General features: G+C 43.4%; 1 protein-coding gene across 3 annotated transcripts in view; it reads left to right on the top strand.

Annotated features, from left to right (window-relative positions):
- Positions 1 to 8,370, top strand: part of ITCH (itchy E3 ubiquitin protein ligase) — a 122,819-nt gene continuing 114,449 nt past the window's right edge. For 2 of the 3 annotated variants that reach the window (XM_036825210.1, XM_036825209.1), the window contains exons 1-2: positions 17 to 130; positions 4,527 to 4,604. The gene's annotated coding sequence lies outside the window, so the exon portion shown is untranslated. Of the gene's footprint in view, positions 131 to 4,526; positions 4,605 to 8,370 lie in introns of all 3 variants that reach the window. The other variant, XM_036825208.1, reaches the window with a different exon arrangement.

The following is an 8,370-nucleotide window of genomic DNA, read 5'->3' as shown; positions in this document are numbered from 1 at the left end:
GCCTGCGTGTTGGCCGCCAACTCGCTCTAGTAGCTGTGGTTCGGGCTCGGGACCGGCTGCCATCTTAGTCGAGGGACTGAAGAGTCGCCGCCGCCCCGAGTCCCGGTAAAAATCCGCGGGCGGACTGGAGGTAGTTCTGGGGAGAGGGAGGGTCCTGGATAAGCGTGTCCGAGGAGAACGAGGGATGGAGAAGTGCGGCGCGTCAGCCGGGACCCCAGAGCTCCGGCTGCTTCCTCTTCCCCAGAGCCGGTGCCCGTGGGGGGCGCGGGGAGTTCGGGCTAGTGGCAGGGGCCCGGCGAGGGTCGGGGTGGGTCGGCTGGACGCACCCAGCGGCCACTCTTGGGCTTAGGCGTCTGGAGCCCCTCGCCTCGCGGGCGCCAACTTATGAGAGGACTGGGCCGCAGTGGGCGCCCGCAGGGTCTGGCCCCGAGCCCCTCAGCCCCGCCCGGGGGCCACTCTGCCGCGGCCCGGCCTACGCGCGGGGCCGGGCGGCAGCGGCCGGCGCGGGCGACGTGGCCCTGCGAGGGGCGGTGGCCGGGCCCACCTGCCACCCGCTGCCCTTCCCGAGACTTTTTGGAGCCCCCACTCGCGAGAGGGGCCCAGTACAGTGGCTGCCTCTCTTCTCTCTTCCACTCCCCTCCTCCCTCCATTGTCCCCCAGCATGGTGGTCCCGGCCCCGGCGTCCTCCTCCGCGCCCGCTGTCGCCGCGGAGTTTTGCAGACGTGGAGCTGTCACTGTCCTTCCTCCTGAGAGTACCCTTTTCTTTAGTGGAGAGAAGAAAAAAGTAGCCGTGATGAGGACATGACTTAGGGGTGACTAAGTGGGGAACTTAAGTTTTCAGACTTAGCTCCGGGCCGCGACTCAAAGAGAGATAAACACACGGTCTGTGTGCCCCAGGTAGACGTTCGGCCCCAAGTTAGCGATGTAACCAGGTGAATTTGCAAACTACCCGAAATCCACGGTTCCCAATAACAACTCAGCTTGTTGTCTTGGTTATATTCATATCTTAATCTTGTTAGATTTTCTGCCATTATTCTATAGCTTCATTATACTTTTTTGGGAGTGAGTGGTGCGGAAGGAAGAGTGGGATTTTTCTTTGAAAATTAACGAGGCACTTGAGCCAGACACCTATCATTGTACTTAGTTGGGGTGTCGCATGTATTCCTAACATAATTAGGTCTTAAGGAAGTACTAAAGGCAGTGTATTTCCACCCTCAAAATGGGCTAAGGATTTGTTTTTCAGCCGAAGTAAAGTTCTCACGGCAGCTCTGGTGAGAGGCTTCACTGTGTATTCATAGGTTTACTCAAGGTACGATTACTTAATTTTTAAGATTTAGAAATGAAGGTGGAAATTCACCTGCTTTTTTGAACAGTGAATGTAAATTTTTTTGGGTGTGAGTTCAAAAGGAATTCCTTCATCTTCAGCATATGAGTCAAGTCAGCAAGGGTATGATATGAAATAAACAAGTGCAGAATACTTCTTCAGTGTATTCTAGAATAAATCATTTCTACATTAGTTAAAGAATTATCTTTACACCTATTGGAAGAGACAAACCACTAGCCCCCAAATTTGACCATTAGAATAATTAGGGGAGCTTTTGAAAAGTAGAAATTTCAGGGCCTCATTCCCTGAGATTGATTTAATACATTTGGGTTAAAACTTGCCTCAGGCAATTCTGATGGTCTTGGGAACCATTGAGACAAACAATACTTTGGATAAACCAAAAAGCTTTGAGACAATAGAGGAGGTAACCAGTTGTGTCCCGGTTGACCTGAGAAGGAGGAAGGATCTGCTCCTGGACCTAAGTTGGGGGTTAGGTGATGAGTAGGATGGGGATTGTGATGGGGAAAGGGAAGGAGGGCAGACAGAGGAAACACCTTAATACTGTGCGTACATGGAGAGGATTGTGGAAGAAAAAGAGAGCAGGGAGTGGGATGGGGAAGGAGAGCACTGTGGATGTGAGGCCAGAAAGGTAAAAGGCTACTATATGAAAAGTTCTAAGTATAATGGGAAAAAACTTGTTTTATGTTGTTAGCAATAGATACACATTTTTGAACAGGGAAGTGATATGAGTAGATGTTTGCTTTAGAAAGATTGCTCTGGTGACAAGAGTGAAAAAGGATGGAAGAGTGGCTGTTGCAGAGGTCTAGGTGAGAAGTGAAAGGCTTGACCTTGTAGAGAGGCTGTGGGGATGATCAAGGGATGGGATTTAGTTCGTTACTAGTGCAGTATTGTTGCCCTGTTTTTGTATGAGGATTTCTTTGGGGCCAGTCTGGGTAAAAGGTTCCTTTTCTGTCAAAAGAACCCATTAACAAATCAGAATAATATTGATAGGTTATGTATGTTAATGGTATCAGAATGTATTGTTCATTAGCTTTCTTGATCAGGTGCAATTTGTAGAATTTGGAGATTAGACTGAAATTTATGACTATCAATACTATTGATTTAAGCTTGTTGGAAGTGTTTTTCTCCCACCCTCAGAAACTTGGTTGTAGAATTTTAGAGTTGGAAGAGATTGTAGAGATTATCTATAGTCTGCAGTGGCAGATATATTTTGTTTTATGGGCCACCTTTCATTTGAAGTAGCTGCCAAAGCCCTGTGTTGAGAAGGATTTTGATCATATGCATTCTCTGGGAAAGTGAGTTATGATTGATTAGTGATTCCTCCTGTGGACACTAGTTATCTAATGGGTAGTATATGTGCCAGGTATATGCTATTCTTAGACTAGTCCAACCTGTTAGTTTTCTGTTTGCTTAAAAAAAAAACCTGGGACTTCCTGGTGGCACAGTGGTTAAGAATCTGCCTGCCAATGCAGGGCACACCGGTCCAAGCCCTGGTCCGGGAAGATCCCACATGCCGAGGGGCAACTAAGTCCGTGTGCCACAACTACTGAGCCTGCACTCTAGAGCCCACAAGCCACAACTACTGAGCCCGCGTGCCACAACTACTGAAGCCTGCACGCCTAGAGCTCATGCTCTGCAACAAGAGAAACCACCATAAAGAGAAGGCCGCGCACCGCAACGAAGAGTAGCCCCCGCTCGCTGCAAGTAGAGAAAGCCTGCACGCAGCAACGAAGACCCAATGCAGCCAAAAATAAATAAATTTAAAAAAGAAAAAAAAAAAACTAGCTAAGAATCAGAGCTAGAAGTAGAACCAAGTTTTGTAACTCTTAGCCTCTTCTCCAGTGTATCAAGATGAATGTGCGCTACTAAAGAGCTTTTGGTATTAGACCAAAAGAAAAAAAGTATTTCTAGCCTGAGCCTCTTGACTGTTTAGTTAAGAGTTTAACAAGGAACTTTGGCCTAGAAGTCAGTTTTGTTGTATTCATTCTGGCTTAAGAAATTTGTGTTGGGACTTCCCTGGTGGTGCAGTGGTTAAGAACCCACCTGCTAATGCAGGGGACACGGGTTCGATCCTTGGTCCGGGAAGATCCCACATCCCGCAGAGCAACTAAGCCCGTGCGCCACAACTACTGAGCCTGCGCTCTAGAGCCTGCGAGCCACAACTGCTGAGCCCGCATGCCACAACTACTGAAGCCCACGTGCCTAGAGCCCATGCTCTGCAACAAGAGAAGCCACCATAATGAGAAGTCCGCGCACTGCAATGAAGAGTAGCCCCCACTCGCTGCAACTAGAGAAAGGCAGTGCACAGCAAGAAAGACCCAACGCAGCCAAAAATAAATAAAAAAATTTATTTAAAAAAAAGAAATTTGTGTTAGTACTCATAGGAAATAGTGTTGTCGTCGTGTCCTCCCCCCCCCACCCAGCCCCGCTTCCTTTCTTGTTCCTCACCCTTCTCTGTTTTGGGTTTTGGGGATTGGTTTCCTTTATATGAATTAAGGCAAAAGTATATAAAGATTTTTCCCCCCCCCTTCCTGTATTTATAGCACCTAGCCAAATTCTGGGCTCATAATAAGCACTCAGTAAAGGCATGTTGATTTTTGTGGCTGTAAATGATACTGGCTTTGAGTCAATATAAATTAGCAAGGGGGCGGGTTGCAGAATTGAATTGCAGCATTCTCTGGTTGAGAGGTCAGCCCTCAGCTAAAGATGTTGGGTTGGAAACTAGCCTCACAACTAGAAGTAGTTAACCAGAAGCTGTTCCTTGCCTCTGTCCTCTTTCAGTCTAGCAGTGTACTGTCCTTGGAGAGCTACTGCCAACTCAGCTCTTTACTTCTTTTCAGAACTGGCTATACTCTGATCCTTGGAGTACTTTTTCTTTTCTTATCCCTAGGAGCTTCCAAGTTGCAGGGATAGTCCTTACTGTGACCCCAATAGGTAGAGTATGTGTTTATATGGCCATCCTCGTTTTGCCATGTAGCTGTACGCAGGTGGGGGTCGCCCCTTACGGAGTGTGAGTCATTTTCTCCCGACTCACCTTCTTATCCTGCCTGCTCCATCAAAAATTATCTGTCCCATGAAACTTTTTAAAGGACATTGTGCTGTCAGATTCCTAAGGTCATTGCTGATCTGATGTGTTTAACCATAGGAATAGTGTGTTAATGGACCCTCCTTCCTCTCTCAGGTAACATGCATTTAACAGTGGCCTTCTGGAGACAGCGCCTTAACCCAAAGAAGTGACTCCAAACAGTGAAAACTTCAGGTATGGTGGCACGCCTGTGAGAGAGATTGGGGGGCAAGAATGGTGCTGAGGGTGAGCCCTGGTCATATTAACAGCTGTGAGGAGGTATGGGGAGACACCAGTGTTCATGCTGGCTAAATCAGTTGGTTGAAGAAATAGACAGTTTCTACTTGGACCTGAAACCCAAAGCTGCCTTTAGAAGGATTAGGCATATTGTACAATGTGAGCCACATTGTACTCTTAATTTGAGTCCTGAGGACTGACTTTTCTGTTTTTCTAGCTTCCCTAGACATACATAAACTTTTCCCACTTGTGCTATTTTATAAACATTTATCTCTGTATACTTGTCCAGACATGTGCATGTATATGGTTAAAAAGTGTAGGAATTAAAAAGAAGACAATACGGTTCAGTGGAAAAAGAATAGAGGGCTTGGAAAGAAAAGGTCTGGGTTTTGATTTGATTATGCCACTGACAAACTGATTGTTGGCAAATTACTTAATATTGACAGGACTCAGTTTATATATCTGTAAAATAGATGTGTTGATTCCTACCTGCCTCCCTGGCATTGTTGTGAGGATCAAATATTGGGTTGGCCAAAAAGTTCTTTCGTTCGTTTTTCTGTAAGATGTTACGGAAAAACCCAAACGAACTTTTTGGCCAACCCAATAAAATAATACATATTAAATCTTTAGAAAAAAAATGAATTCACAGCTTACGGCATTATGTAGATCTACCAGGTGGGAGGAGTTGGCAATAATATTGAAAAGGAAAGCAGGACAGGACAGATGCACTTTAAAAGATCAGGAGAGGAAAAATAATAAAAGAACAGGAGAGAGAAAAGGAAGACTACTGGTTAAGAATAAAAGTAGAGCATAGGAAATGTCAAGCAGTAAGAGAATAGGGAGTGAATGAAGTAGAGCATGTGAATTGGTTGGTGAGAAAGCTGAATAGGAGGAGAGGATCCCTTTCATTTGCCTAACCCTAACCTTGCAACTGTTGTCATTACCACCTTTCTTCATATGTGTCTCATCCATAGTGGGCTTCTTGTCTCCACTGTAAACGTCATAATAATAAAATGTTTATTATTCATTCAACTGTGTGACCCTTTGTGTTTAGCGTATATTTTTGTTAACAAATTGCCTTATAAATGCCAAGAGACCAAGGCTGTGACTTGCTTATTATGGTATCCCAGGTCACTGCTATAATAAAATATGTGCTTAATCTGTTTTTTTTTTAATAATTATGGAGAGAAAAGAAGGAGATAGGGTGCTTTGTGAGAGATACTAGGGAAGGGAAGTGGTAAGAGGAAAAGTAGATAAATAAGAGATAGTAAGAAGAATTCTCAGAGGATAATGAAAGGGAAGACATGAAAATGAAAAAAATATGTAGAACAGAAGGGAAAAAGATGGTGTTATCTGCAGTTAATGGAACAAGGCAAATTTCATATCTTTAATGGTGATGTAATACCTCACAAAAAGTTATGTACTGGGAAAGATCATTTTCCATACCAAATATCTTTAAAATATTTCTAAAAGTATCCACTTCATCCTGAGCTCACAGAGTAGTTCTTTGTGGGAAGAAAACTGGGCCAATATTCAGGAGACATGGGTTCTGGCCTTGGTATTGCTTGTTACTTAAATTCTGTGATCTTGAGCAATTCGCTTAAATCTCTCTGGACTGCATTGCTTGTCTATTGAAAGTATGAACACAATGCTCTCTCCTAGCTCTTTGATTATTCTCTGTGCTTCATATGCCGGCTCACTAATTTTTCAGGGCTTTGTTGATATCATAATATAGGACTGGTCTCAGGAAAATCTTATAATAGGACTTCATAAAATCCAGTGCTTTATAAATGAGAAGCCATTTTATTTAAGTTCTACTTTATTTATTTATTTATTTGTTTATTTTATTTTATTTTTTTTTGGCTGTGCCGCATGGCTTGCAAGATGTTAGTTCCCCAACCAGGGATCGAGCCATGCCCCCTGCCGTGGGAGTGTGGGGTTCTAACCACTGGACTGCCAGGGAATTCCCTTAAGTTCTACTTTAAACATTGGTAGAGAGACTTACAGGAAATCTAAGTATAGGAATGTTAAGTTTATAACACTCAATAAGCATTTATTGAGCCCCTGTTATGCTAGGTCCCAAGGGGTACTCTGCCTCAAGGATTTTGTGTTTTTGTCAGGAAAACAAACTTGTTCACCAGTAATTATTGTAAAAAGCAAGGTGATAAATGCTATAATAAGGATTTTGTTGCACTGCAATTTAAGATACTTGGATATCTTGGTTCCTTTAATATAATTGAATATATGCTAACTGCTGCTTTGTGCTAGACATTGCAGGGACTCATGGAAAAAGCAGTCCCTGCCCTCAGGAAACTTGCAGTTTTTTTCACGTCTACAAACTGTTTACCCTAATAGATATAACCTTCTACTCCAGGAGAGAGAAGGAGTTTTGTACTGAATCATCACTTTGTATTTTTAAACTAAGAATTCGTCTGCATATTGAACTTACCTTACTCCAGAAATAGTCTGATAACAAATATATGTTATTTTATTGGATTCCCTAAACTTTGTCAATTACAGAGAAATTTTTCTTTAAAGACCAGGAGAAAAATCCAGAAATGCCATCTGCATTTAGGTGAACTGTGGTTTGCTTTTTAGTCATTTGTGTAAAGAAAGAACAGGCTCTAAAATTTAGTCTTTGATTCTTCGTTCCAGAGAGTCAGTTCAGTTGGTCACAGAGGAAAGTACGGTAGGGAATCATATTGTAGGGGTTAACTGTGTACTGGAGTTAGATTGTCTGATTTTGAATTCTGGCTCTACCGTGTCCTGGCAGTATGACCTTGGCCAAGTTGCTTAACTTCTTTTTTTTTGTTTAATTTATTTATTAAGTTTTTGGCTGTGTTGGGTCTTCGCTGCTATGCATGGGCTTTCTCTATAGTTGTGGCGAGCGGGGGCTACTCTTCATTGCGGTGTGCGGGCTTCTCGTTGCGGTGTCTTCTCTTGTTGCGGAGCATGGGCTCTAGGCCAGCTGGCTCAGTAGTTGTGGCTCGTGGGCTCTAGAGTGCAGGCTCAGTAGTTGTGGTGCACGGGCTTAGTTGCTCTGAGGCATGTGGGATCTTCCCGCACCAGGGCTTGAACCTGTGTCCCCCACATTGGTAAGCAGATTCTTAATCACTTCGCCACCAGGGAAGCCCTGCTTAACTTCTTTGTGCCTTAGTTTCCTCATCTGTAAATTGAGAATAATAGTAGCATGTATCCATAGGGTTGTTGTGTGGAGTAAATGAGATAATGTATTTTTGCTTGAACAATAGTTGGCTCAAAATAAGCAGGAAATGTTAATTGCCAGTATTACTGTTGTTGTCATTATCACATTATCATCATCACCAACCTTGTCCTTCTTAAAATTATCTTCTCAATTTATTAATTCATTCAGTAAATTTATCTAGGGTGAGCACTGTAAAGTCAAATGCCTACAAGGGCTAGATGAACATTTTAAACAGTAATGATAGATCAGATTGGGACTTAAGTGATTTAGGGAATTCATGTCACTCCAGTGAGGCAGCTGTTATGCAGCTTTGGCTCACTTTATTTTTTTTAAATTGAGGTGAAATTCATCTTTTTAAAATACATGATTCAGTGTTGGCTCACTATTGATCTGGCAGGGGGCTGAGGGGGGTGGCATGTAGACAGAGTGTGGCCTGAACATCTTAACTTTTTTCTGAGCAGAAGCTAGAATTCCAGATTTTCTGAGAAATTTTTATTTTTAAATGTTGGCAACTTAATG

The sequence above is a fragment of the Balaenoptera musculus genome, chromosome 15 (assembly GCF_009873245.2).
Source record: "Balaenoptera musculus isolate JJ_BM4_2016_0621 chromosome 15, mBalMus1.pri.v3, whole genome shotgun sequence".
In the NCBI taxonomy this organism is placed as follows: domain Eukaryota; kingdom Metazoa; phylum Chordata; class Mammalia; order Artiodactyla; family Balaenopteridae; genus Balaenoptera; species Balaenoptera musculus.
Note: the sequence above shows the minus strand (reverse complement) of the source record. Positions and strands in the feature narration are given on the sequence as shown.